The sequence below is a fragment of the Garra rufa genome, chromosome 9 (genome assembly GCF_049309525.1).
Source record: "Garra rufa chromosome 9, GarRuf1.0, whole genome shotgun sequence".
In the NCBI taxonomy this organism is placed as follows: domain Eukaryota; kingdom Metazoa; phylum Chordata; class Actinopteri; order Cypriniformes; family Cyprinidae; genus Garra; species Garra rufa.
This window is the reverse complement of record NC_133369.1, coordinates 37,926,387-37,938,798: the sequence shown is the minus strand read 5'-3', so window position 1 is coordinate 37,938,798 and position 12,412 is coordinate 37,926,387.

Sequence of the window (12,412 nt, the reverse complement as noted above, 5' to 3'; positions counted from 1 at the left end):
TCGTTTTCACAGAAATACATTTCAATTTCAAATTATACTTTTTATTATAGTTAAAATTATTGATGTTATTAATAATAATAATAATAAAGTATAATGTTACAATTATTTTTTATTAAATTATTGCTCAGTGCCAGTGGTCCCAGCAGCAGGTCATATAACGTGCGAAAACAGTTTCCTTACAAATCAGTTTCAAACCAATGCAATGCCTGGAACAAAAATAAGATAATGAGAAACCCTTGACTGTAATTTGAATATAGAGTCTTTAACAGTCATGCAACCGACGTCCTAAAGCATGCTCTTCACTCTGGGAATTCTATTCTTCATCATTATGACGGGTGTGAAGATCAAAGCCCTGCCGGGGGGCGCACGGTCACTTACGGGAAAGAATGTAGGTGGCACATGGTGACCCTGAGAGAGAGACGGGTTACGAGCTACTCCTGAAGTGAGGCACAGTACCCCGCCGCGTCCAGCACCCATTTACCAGGGTGCTTTAAATAACACCTTTCTTAATAGTCTGACACAGCGGCTGACAGACTTGTTCATTTTAGCTCATTTATTAATTAGGCCTAATCCAATACAAGTACGTTTAGTTAATCAGGAGATACGCAGTAGCGTTTAATAGAAAAAAAAAAGTTAGCCTAACTATGAATTGTTCATGAAACTCTAAATTTTAGGAACTGAGAGTTTACAGTGACAACGTAGTAATTTTGTTAATGTAATTAATTGTTTTCATAACATAAAAATGTCGAACACGGTATGTCTGCGTTGAATTATGTAGTAGAGGAGATCGAGGAATGTTGCAACACGCAATGAACTGTAACACCATCACTTAGTAAAAATGAGCTGCAGGGGTGAAATTACTATCATTCACGAGGTGACAGCAGAAGTGTGCATTGCGAGCATAAACGAGAAAATGGTTTCTTTTCTTGTAAGAAAGTGTCATGTCATGTACATTTACATTTACATTTAAATTTATTCATTTAGCAGACGCTTTTATCCAAAGCGACTTACAATTGGGAATACAACAAGTGATTCATCCTAAGGGGGCAGATCAACATAGGAAGTGCTCAAAAATACCATATGACAGGCGTTGTTAGATGAGTACGGGCTAGAAAGGGAAGATCAGGAAAGAGAGGAAAATATTTTTTTATTTTTTTTTATGTCAGATAGTGTCGAAAAAGATGGGTTTTCAGCAGTCGCTTGAAGACAGTAATGGAGTCTGCGTTCATGTCAAGCCTATAACATTCACTTAAATATAAATGTCACGGATGACCAGAAGGGGAGGATTGTAACACTTTCCATATTTCTATACTGTACCTATAGGAAGAGACTGAACAAAAAAAGACAGTGTAGCCCACTTGACACAAACGCACACTGTCCTGTTAGCATCTGTTTCTCTATTTGTTTTCATGTTTTATGTACGCGTAGATCTTTATTTTGTTGTTTATTTGCTGGTTTGAATTAAGTAAATGCGGGTAGGTGTGCGATAACAATTATTCTGATTAGTGTAATGTAAGTTAATGTAGTTACAACATGTAAAACGTCAGTGTTTTTATTTTAAACCGACAGACAGATTATAACAACACTCTTTGCACTTGACATTAATTTAGTTATAAATTCGTAGCAGACAAACGTGGTTATATTATATCAAACTTAAAGCAACATAAAGATGTTAAAGCAAAACGTGTCAACACTTTCCGCACTTAATTGTATTTATTAATTTACGCATTTTAGTAAAAGGTCTGATGCTTGTCGCATGTGAGAACGACATCTTCATAGACAGTACAGCTGAGATTGTAATTGCTACTCCGAAACAATTACTCTTAATAATAGTGTGTAATAAATACAACAGTATATTTAAACATGCTATTTATTTTTCCGTTTAATTTTTGAGCAACAAACGAACGAAATTAATGACTAATATGCTAATACAGTACATAAATCGTTGTTTTTATAATCCGAAAATCGTCTTACCCTTAATTGAGTATTCAGAGATGGCATGTTCCATATGTCGACCTATATCCACACTTAAAACCGGCTGAGACAGTGACGAAAATCCCACTCTAGAATATCCTAATTAAATTGTGTCTTTACAAGATATAAATCAAGAAGCCCAGCGAGATGTTAATGTTCCTCTGAGGACAGACTTAAAGAAACTTTAGGATGGTGTAGAATATCTGAGTCACAGCCAGTCCACTCCTCTCCTCACGCTCTTATGTTGTCTGAGGCAAATGAAGGGAGGGATGAAGAGAAGCTGTGCTGGAAGACTGGAGAAAGAAGGGTGTCTTTAATAAAGACCCATGCTGTTATGAATGGCTTTGGATGGAAACAATTGATCTTCATTGGCAGAGTCTCTAAACCTGACTGATATTTGTGGTGTTATTGTTAACTTCTCTCTTGTGATTAGATACAGCTCATTATTAACGAACACTTTTATGAGTGAAAAGTCGGTGCTTTGGGGCAGTATTTACAAGAGCCAAAAGCAATACAGTCAGTATACCATAGGAAAAACACTTGTAAATGTCAGAGAACAATATTTATGTCCCTCATCCATCAAAGTTATTTGGGTTTGGGAGCATGCAAGGAACATTTCAAGGAGTATTTATTAGAGAACTGTTAGAATTACAACAACAAACATGAAAAGGTACATACAATTATTAAAGTTATACAGGTACTCAGAGGACAAACGAACATATTATTAAACCCATTATTTGAGGCTGAACTGAATCATGCGTGAAAAATGTTGGATGAAATTTTGATACGCGTCACAATCCAAACCACAGCTGAGGCAGTGAAAACCATTTAATCACTTGAAATATGGTATCGCTCCCTAACGACCATACAGGAACACATAACCATTAATGGACAGAAAACGTTTCAGTGGAAAGACATTTTCACCTCCTTAGTCATGCAAAAGTTTAAATGATGTATGGTGTGGACATCTTGCATGCATTTCTGATCAGACTAAAGTATGCTGTCCTTTAGAACCACATGAGTGGATTCTTAAAGGGATAGTACGCCAAAATATGATCATTTATGTACACTTATGTCATTCCAAACCTGTATGACTTACTTTTTTCTAGAACACAGAAGGAGATGTTTTAAAAAATGTTAGGTTTTCAATTCTTTTTTTTCAGACCCACTGACTTTCACTACAGTGTCAGTAAAAAAAAGGTGCAAAAACTGTAACTGGGGGCAAAATGATAGATTTTTCTTTTATGCCAAAAATCATCTTGTTCCATGAAGACATTTAGTAAATTTACTACTGTAAATATACCAAAACTTAATTTTTGATTAGTAATATGCATTGCCTAGAATTTCATTTGGACAACTTTAAAGGTGATTTTTGCAATATTTAGATTTTTTTTTGCACTCTCAGGTTCCAGATTTTCAAATAGTTGCCCTACTCTAACAAACCACACATCAATTGAAGGCTTATTTATTCAGCTTTAAGATTATGTATAAATCTCTTTTTTTATTGACTCTTATGACTGGTTTTGTGGTCCATGGTCACAATTGTCTACAATTTGCACTATAACTAAATGCACTTGATCAAAACTGATGAGTGATTGATTCGCCGTAAAATTGTCAAACTCTTTACAACTTCTAAACATTCTTTCATTGTGTGAGCCATCACACGCAAAATGGGCCATTCAGTTATCAAAATATGTCAGACATGCATATATTCCATAAATATCTGACATGGGATAGTTGTTATGTCTGCTAAGTTTGTAATGGCTTGCCATTAGGGTTGCAAAGCCGTGGAAAAAATTACGGAAAATTTCCTGAATTTTTGGAAACTTTCCAGACATTTACTGGAAATTTGCTGTACATTGCCACTGTAATGAAATAGGAATCTCAATCTTGACAATCAACCAAGTCTGGAAGCATACAGTTGAGATCTGTAATAAAGTTTACATACACCTTGAAGAATCTGCTAAATGTTCATTATTTTACCAAAAATAAGAGGGATCATACAAAATGTGTGTTAATTTTGTATTTAGTACTGACAAGACATTTAACATAAAGGACATTTACATATAGTCCACAAGAGAAAATAATTGTTGAATTTATAAAAATGATCCCGTTCAAAAGTTTGCATACACTTGATTCTTAATACTATCTTGTTACCTGAATGATCCACAGCTGTGTTTTTGGTTTCCTTGTTTGTCCTGAACAGTTTAAATTGCATGCTGTTCTTCAGAAAAATCCTTCAGGTCCCGTAAATTGTTTTTCAGCATTTCTGTATATTTGTACCCTTTCCAACAATGACTGTACACTCAGCGATGCCGTAGAAGAACCATTTTTGGTTCCACAAAGAACCATCTCTTTCTTACCTTTTCATAATCTGAAGAACCTTCTTTCGCCACAAAGAACCTTTTGTGAAACAGAAAGGTTCTTCAGGTGTTAAAGGTTCTTTATGGAACCATTTAGACAAAAAAGGTTCTTCTATTGCATTGTGAAGCACCTTTATTTTAAGGTGCTAAAACTTTTTGAATTTGAAAATCAGGGTAAATTTAACTTATTTTGTCTTCTAGGAAACATGTACGTATCTTCTGTAGCTTCTGTAGGGCAGCACTAAATGAAAACAATATGATATTTAGGCAAAATAAGAAAAAATGTACACATCTTCATTCTGTTCAAAAGTTTACACCCCCGGCTCTTAATGCATAGTTTTTCCTTCTGGAGCATCAGTGAGTGTTTGAACCTTCTGTAATAGTTGCATATGAGTCCCTCAGTTGTCCTCAGTGTGAAAAGATGGAAAAGATGTTGGAAAGGGTTCAAATGCACAAAATGTTGTAAAACCGGAAGGATTTTTCTAAAGAACAGCAGGCAGTTTAACTGTTCTGGACAAACAAGGGACTCATGAACTATCACAAAAAACAAAAAACAAAAAAACAAAAAAAATCACAGCTGTGGATCATTTAGGTAGCAACACAGTATTAAGAATCAAGTGTATGTAAACTTTTGAACAGGGTCATTTTTATGAATTGATCGATTATTTTCTCTTGTGGACTATATGTAAACATCTTTTATGTGAAATATCTTATTCAGGTCAGTACTAAATAAAAAATAACACCAAAAGAGAAAATGATTGTTGAATTTATAAAAATGATCCCTCTTATTTCGGTAAAATAATTAACATTTTGCAGAATCTGCAAGGTGTATGTTCTCTCGTGAACGCACGTCGAAGACTGACACAGAAGAGAAGAAATTGTTGAATGAAGTCTTTTTTTGCGCACAAAAACTTAAAAAAATTACGGCTGAACCACTGATGTCACATGGACTATTTTAAAATGTCCTTACTACCTTTCTGGGCCTTGAATGTGGTAGTTGTGATGTTGTCTATGCAGGGTCAGAAAGCTCTTGGATTTCATCAAAAATTAATAATTTAATGTCCTTAATTTGTGTTTCGAAGAAAAGGTCATACGTGTTTGAGTAAACTTTCCCTCTGAGTCTGTTTCGAAAAATGTGCCTAGGCGATTGAGAAAAACTGTAATATGAATCTTTAAGGTACCAATATGGACCCTTTAGGTACAAAGGTGTACCTTTTGAATAGGTGCTGCATTCCAGTACCTTTTTGTCTGAGAATGTATGAAAAAAAACAATTCTTCCACAGAAGACTGAAAATCAAGAAGGTTTGGAATGCCATGAGGGTGAATAAATAATGACAGAATATTCATTTTTGAGTAAACTATCCCTTTGAACTTTTGTTAAACCAAGAAGGGAAACAAAAAATTGGGAAAGTGATACTTGAGCACCATAGAGTTTTGATTATGGTGACTGGTTTTCCTTATAATTTTGGTGTAAACCACAAAAAATAAGAGATTTTAACCAGGTCAGGATGTGTAATCCATACAAACACCAAAATCGAATTAGATTATAACTGGGAAAAACAGATCCAAGTTAAAAATGTAATATTCAACCTAATACATTTATTTCAGTTTATAAAGTGATGCAGAGCTTGAGGAGCTGTAGATCTAGATTTTTGAAGCACACAAGCGGGTCAGAGGACACATGTTCTTTCCTGTAAAATGAAGATGACTCATAAGATGAAGGCGGTCCAGTATAAAGGAACAACGGACATAAATTACCGTCCAGTAAGAAAGAAAGAGTAATAGAGTGAGAGAAAGAGACAGACAGAGAGCAAAAGTTATAACCCTGTCTCCTCATGAGCTACTGACACCAAATTCAGCGTTGCGCCGTGTGCCAACACACATCTACACGAAGCCAACACACACATATCTGCACATCTACCGCACTCCCGCTAACACACACACCGCAGACACACTTTAACTTAACACCACCTCTGAACACCCGATACGGTCAACACTCAAACACATCTAATCAATGAAGTAAGGAGAGCATGTGTGAAGTTGACTGCAAGAGACCAGCAGCCAACTGGATCATCATAACAGTCTATAGAGCTTCTGCTTAATGAATTAGTCTCCTGATTCAACTGTCCAAACAATAAATGTCATTGTTTTGGACCCCGCTGACTTTCATTTCGTGAACAAACACAGTTGAAATGTGTTTCTAAATATCTTTTGTAGCAGCCAAGGTCACTGTGAACTTCTGGAAAATAACTTTATGTTGCTTTAAATTGTTTTAAATAACAGCATACTGGTTTTGGAACAACATGAGGGGGAGTAAATAATGACAGGATTTTAATTTCACGTTCATATTATGCCTGTTGAGGCATTAGACTGATAATCCTTTCTCGGGCCACTGCTGTGTTGGTCTAAAATGGGTTATAACTCTTGTGTGAAGTCTGCAGGATTTAGAGAGGTGATCTGGGCTTAGCGTGTCCCAGGCATGTGCTGTATATTTGAGAACACAAGATGGACAGAGACAGGCACCAGGGCCAAGACGAGAAGAAGGGCAACATACCTCTCCCTGCGGGGTGTGTGGAATTTCAACAAATACCTGGCACAGGCCTGCCAAAATAGGCAAAGAAGAGAGAGATTAATAGAAAAAGAGACAGGAGGAACACAGACAAAAAAGCAAGAGAGAGAGACAGAGCGTTTGTCTGATGTCTCAGTAACGGATGGAGTGTGATTAAAAAATACAAAACGGAACAAACGGACTTGATGTGACAAAGATGAAAATGCAACAATGGCGTCATCCTTACTTTGGAAAAAGGATAGTATTTGATAGCATTTTAAAAACTGCAGGTTGTTTTTTAAGCTTGAATTACATTTTAAATTTAATTAGCTTATTTTTCATTAATGTTACATTATGAAACATCTAAATTCATCTGTGTCTCATTAAGCATCTCTTGCTAAATTACAGTAAATACAAAAGAATGATAGATAGAACGATAGAATGATACATATATAGATGGATCAATGGATATTATGAAATTAATAAAATATTAGCATAGACAGACAAACGGACGCACGGACTGATAGAGATATATATCTATCGATCATAAAATGAATAAATATATAAAGATAGATGGATATCGTTCATGAAATGACTATATAAGGATAGATAGATAGAACGACATAACGATAGATATAGCGAAAGAATGATAGATAGATGATAGCTAGCTAGATAGAACGGCAGAATGAAAGAATGACACAGATTGACAGATAGACAGAATGATACATACATAGAACGATACATAGAATGATAGAATGAAAGAATGATAGAATGACAGAGCGATAGATAGATAGAATATAGACGATAGAACGACATAACGATAGATATAGCGACAGAATAGATAGAAAAATAGATAGATAGAACGATTGAACGAAAGATAGAAAGAATGATACAACGATAGATAGATAGATAGATAGATAGATAGATAGATAGATAGATAGATAGATAGATAGATAGATAGATAGATAGATAGATAGATAGATAGATAGATAGATAGATAGATAGATAGATAGAATGGCAGAATGATAGAATGGCAGAAAGATAGATAGAATGATACATAGATAGAATGAAAGATAGAATGATACATAGAACGATAGAACAGAACAATACATAGAATGATAGAATGATAGAGCGATAGATAGAAGGATACATAGAATGATAGAACGATAGATAGGATACATAGAATGATAGAACGATAGATAGAAGGATACATAGAATGATAGAACGATAGATAGGATACATAGAATGATAGAACGGTAGATAGAACGATACATAGAATGATAGAATGACAAAACGATAGATAGAAAAATAGACAGATAGATAGATAGATAGATAGATAGATAGATAGATAGAACGATTGAACGAAAGATAGAAAGAATGATACAACGATAGATAGATAGATAGATAGATAGATAGATAGATAGATAGATAGATAGATAGATAGATAGATAGATAGAACGATTGAACGAAAGATAGAAAGAATGATACAACGATAGATGATAGATAGATAGATAGATAGATAGATAGATAGATAGATAGATAGATAGATAGACAGACAGACAGATTGAACAATATAGATAGATATAGCGACAGAATGAAGGAATGATTGATAGATAGATAGATAGATAGATAGATAGATAGATAGATAGATAGATAGATAGATAGATAGATAGATAGATAGATAGATAGAACGACAGAAGGATAGATAGAATCATACATAGATAGAATGACAGAATGACAGATAGTATGATAGATAGAATGATACATAGAACGATAGATAGAACAATAGATAGATACATAGATAGTTAGATAGAAAGAATGACAACGATAGACAGAACAATAGAACGATAGATAAAATGATACATGATAGCTAAAGATAGAACGACAGAATGATACAAAGATAGATAGAATGATAGAATGACAGATAGAATGACACAGAACGATAGATAGAACGATACACAGAATGATAGAATGATAGATAGAACGATACATAAAATGACAGAAAGATAGATAGAATGACAGAACGATAGAATGACAAATAGAACGATAGAATGATAGATATATTGAATGAAAGATAGAAAGATAGATAGATATAGATAGATAGAACAACAGAACGATAGAATGATAGATAAAACGCTAGAATGATAGATATATTGAATGAAAGATAGAAAGAATGATACGATACGATAGATTGCCCCATTTAACCCCCCATACATTTCTGAAAGAACAACCATATTCTCATTTCTTTCTGATCTCTGGCGTGAGGCCTGTGTGTAGATTAACACATCAGATTTCGTGGTGTGTGGTGGTCTTGATGCCTAAAGCTTCAGGGTAAGGTTTCAGTGCTGTGCCACTGCATGGGGGTTTCTAACAAAAAACAATCTGATTATGGTACCTCGACATAAATAATCACAGCCCCTTTAAATGGCTTTAAACCGCCCTTGTGCTTTGCTTACATTATGTTAATTAATTCTCCAAAGTCTTCGTCAGCCCATTGACAGATTGCCCACTTGTTTGACTTCTCCTTACAGCAGATTTAATTAAATGGGCGGACATTTTTTGCGTGTAACAAACGGTTTGTTTCCCCGCAGACTGATTAGTGGAGTTCAGAATGAAATATTGATCCTCCATCTCTGGTGTTGATGTTTATATTCACGTCACTTTCGGTAGTCCTCTGTAATAAAGACAAAGGACTGACATTCCTCCAACTCAGTCTGTTTAATAGTCGACTTGCACGTAAATTGGATGCATTGAAAATCGTTAGACTTTCTTTTGCTGCGTCTACACTGCAAGTGCAATGCATGGGTTTACCTACATAGACACATACAGTTAAGGTCGAAAGTTTACAAATAAAAATTCCCCCGTTCAAAAGTTTACAAAAACTTGATTCTTAATACTGTGTTGTTTCCTGAATGATCCACAGCTGTTTTTTTTTTTTTTTTTTTTAGTGATAGTTGTTTATGAGTCCCTTGTTTCTCCTGAACAGTTAAACTGCCTCCTGTTTTTCAGAAAAATCCTTCAGGTCCCAAAGATTTTTTGGTTTTTCAGCCTTTTTGTATATTTGAAACCTTTCCAACAATGACTGTACGATTTTGAGATCCATCTTTTCACACTGAGGACATTTAGAGGGATTTATATGCAACTACTACAGAAGGTTCAAATGCTCACTGATGCTCCAGAGGGAAGAACGATGCATTAAGAGCCATTTTGAAGAACAGGGTAAATTTGACTTATTTTATCTTCTGGGAAGATGTAAGTTTCATGTAAGTTTCTTCTGTAGCCTCTGAAAGGCAGTACTAAATGAAAAAAAAGAAGAAGATATTTTGGCAAAATAAGAAAAATGTACACATCTTTATTCTGTTCAAAAGTTTTCACCCCCAGGACATAATGCATCATTTGTTTCTTTTGGAGCATCAGTGAGCATTTAAACCTTCTGTAATAGTTGCATATGAGTCCCTCAGTTGTTCTCAGTGACTACGTTTACATGGACACCAGTAATCTAATTAATGACCTTATTCTGAATAAGACAATAATATGATTAAGCTGTTTACATGAGTTGCTTTTAGAATATTACTTTCATGTTCCCGTTTTACATGTTATAGTAGGCTACATAGATCGATTAATGACACACATCATTGCGTCCACACGCGACGCTATCTGTTCATCTTCGTTATAGACTTTTGGATGTTTCGGTTTTAATTTTACAAAAGCTTGAAGTGGCACTGGACATATGCAACAAATATTTTAGAATGTGTGAGTTAAAATTTGCCGTGGTCGCATTTGTGCGAGTGCGTGCTGTGCTGCTCCAAAGCGTCTGATCCATACAGCCAGCGTTTCAGAGCCAGTCAGTTTTTAGGACGACAAAAAAAAAAAAAAATACCCACACGCAAGCACAGTCACCGAAAGCCAGTTTAGTTTTACTTTTTTTGTTTGTTTTCATTTTGAAAACCGTTATCTTTGCCGTTTACCTCACATTACGAGGCTTTCTTTTATTATTTTTTTTATTAATTATTTTGATTGCTCAGTGTTTGCGCGCCCTGTAATAAATTGTTTAGTCGGCATATAACAGCATGTGATGGAGTCCATGCCTCTTATTAGTTTTTGTTAATAAATGCTATATAAGCTAGTTTTAATTTATTTTTGTTATGCTGTTTAATTAAAAATAACAAATCCATCTTTTAAGAATTTGTTTTAATCTTAAAATTGATAGGTGTAGCCTTATATATGCAAGCAAAACCAAGATCATGAATTCGATAGTAAAAGTAAAAAGCATCCTAAGACATTCAAATAGCGGAAATCCCGTTCACAAAATTAAAATAAATAGGCTACTTACAAATAATACTAATGAAAAAGGGGGTTGAATGTTAAAAACGTTTCCATAAAACAAAAAATTATGATAACAAACTAGGCTATTTATCAGCAATGAGCATTGATTAAGCCCATGTTGTAGCAAAAAATAAATAAATAAAAATGAAACCAAAGCGCAACCAACTGAGAGCGTTATGCCGCGTTCCAGACAACCCGTTACCCGTGTTTTTCCAAACTTCTACCCGTGAAAGTGCACTGGAACGGCACTCAAACCCGTGAATTCCCACCCGTGAACTCGTACTAGATCGACGACGTACTCCCAGTTCCGAGTTCTGACGTGACATAGCCCGAGAAACAACAATAAAGCCTCTAGGAGTGCGGTGTTTAGTGGCACACGGTGGAAAAATTGAGTTTAGGACAATATAACGTTGCAATCAAATTATTAATACTATAAAAATAATAAATGCTTGGCGTGACTTGCCTGGAACGCTACAAAGTCCTGAGTCGTGGTTTGAACACGTGATTTACGAGCTCAAAAACCTGCCTGGAACGCAGCATTAGTGTGTATCCTGTCACAAAATGTGGCGAAAAGTCCTACAAGGGGAATAGTCTGATTAAGGTGTGTACATGTCTTCCATAATGCGACTAAAATAGGAATACTCCACCTGTCTTAATTCGATTTGTGTTTACTCCGATTATGACTTTAGTCGGATTAAATTAATCAAAAATCTCAGTTTACATGGTTGCTTCTTAATCAGAGTATTGTCTTAATCGCGTTAAAATCGGAATATTGTTGTCCATGTAAACGTACTCAGTGTTGGAAAGCGTTCAAATACACAAAAATGCTGAAAAACCAAAGAATTTGTGGGACCCGACGAATTTTTCTGAAGGGACTAATGAACAACTATCACTGAGCAAAAAAAAAAAACAAAAACAGCTGTGGATCATTCAGGTAACAACACAGTATTAAGAATCAAGTGTATGTAAACTTTTGAACAGGGTAATTTTTATAAATTCAGCTATTCTATTTTCTGGTGGACTAGGCAAGTATATCTTCTGGCAAGTATTTGTACTTCCCTCATATATAGTAATGAAAAAATAATATGTGAAAATAGAAGTATATCCAAATTTACAATATTCATAAAGAAGTAGGAGCCACAGGAGAGGAGTTGTGAATGGCAGTGAAACCATAAAATTGATCCTGGTAGATCACATGACA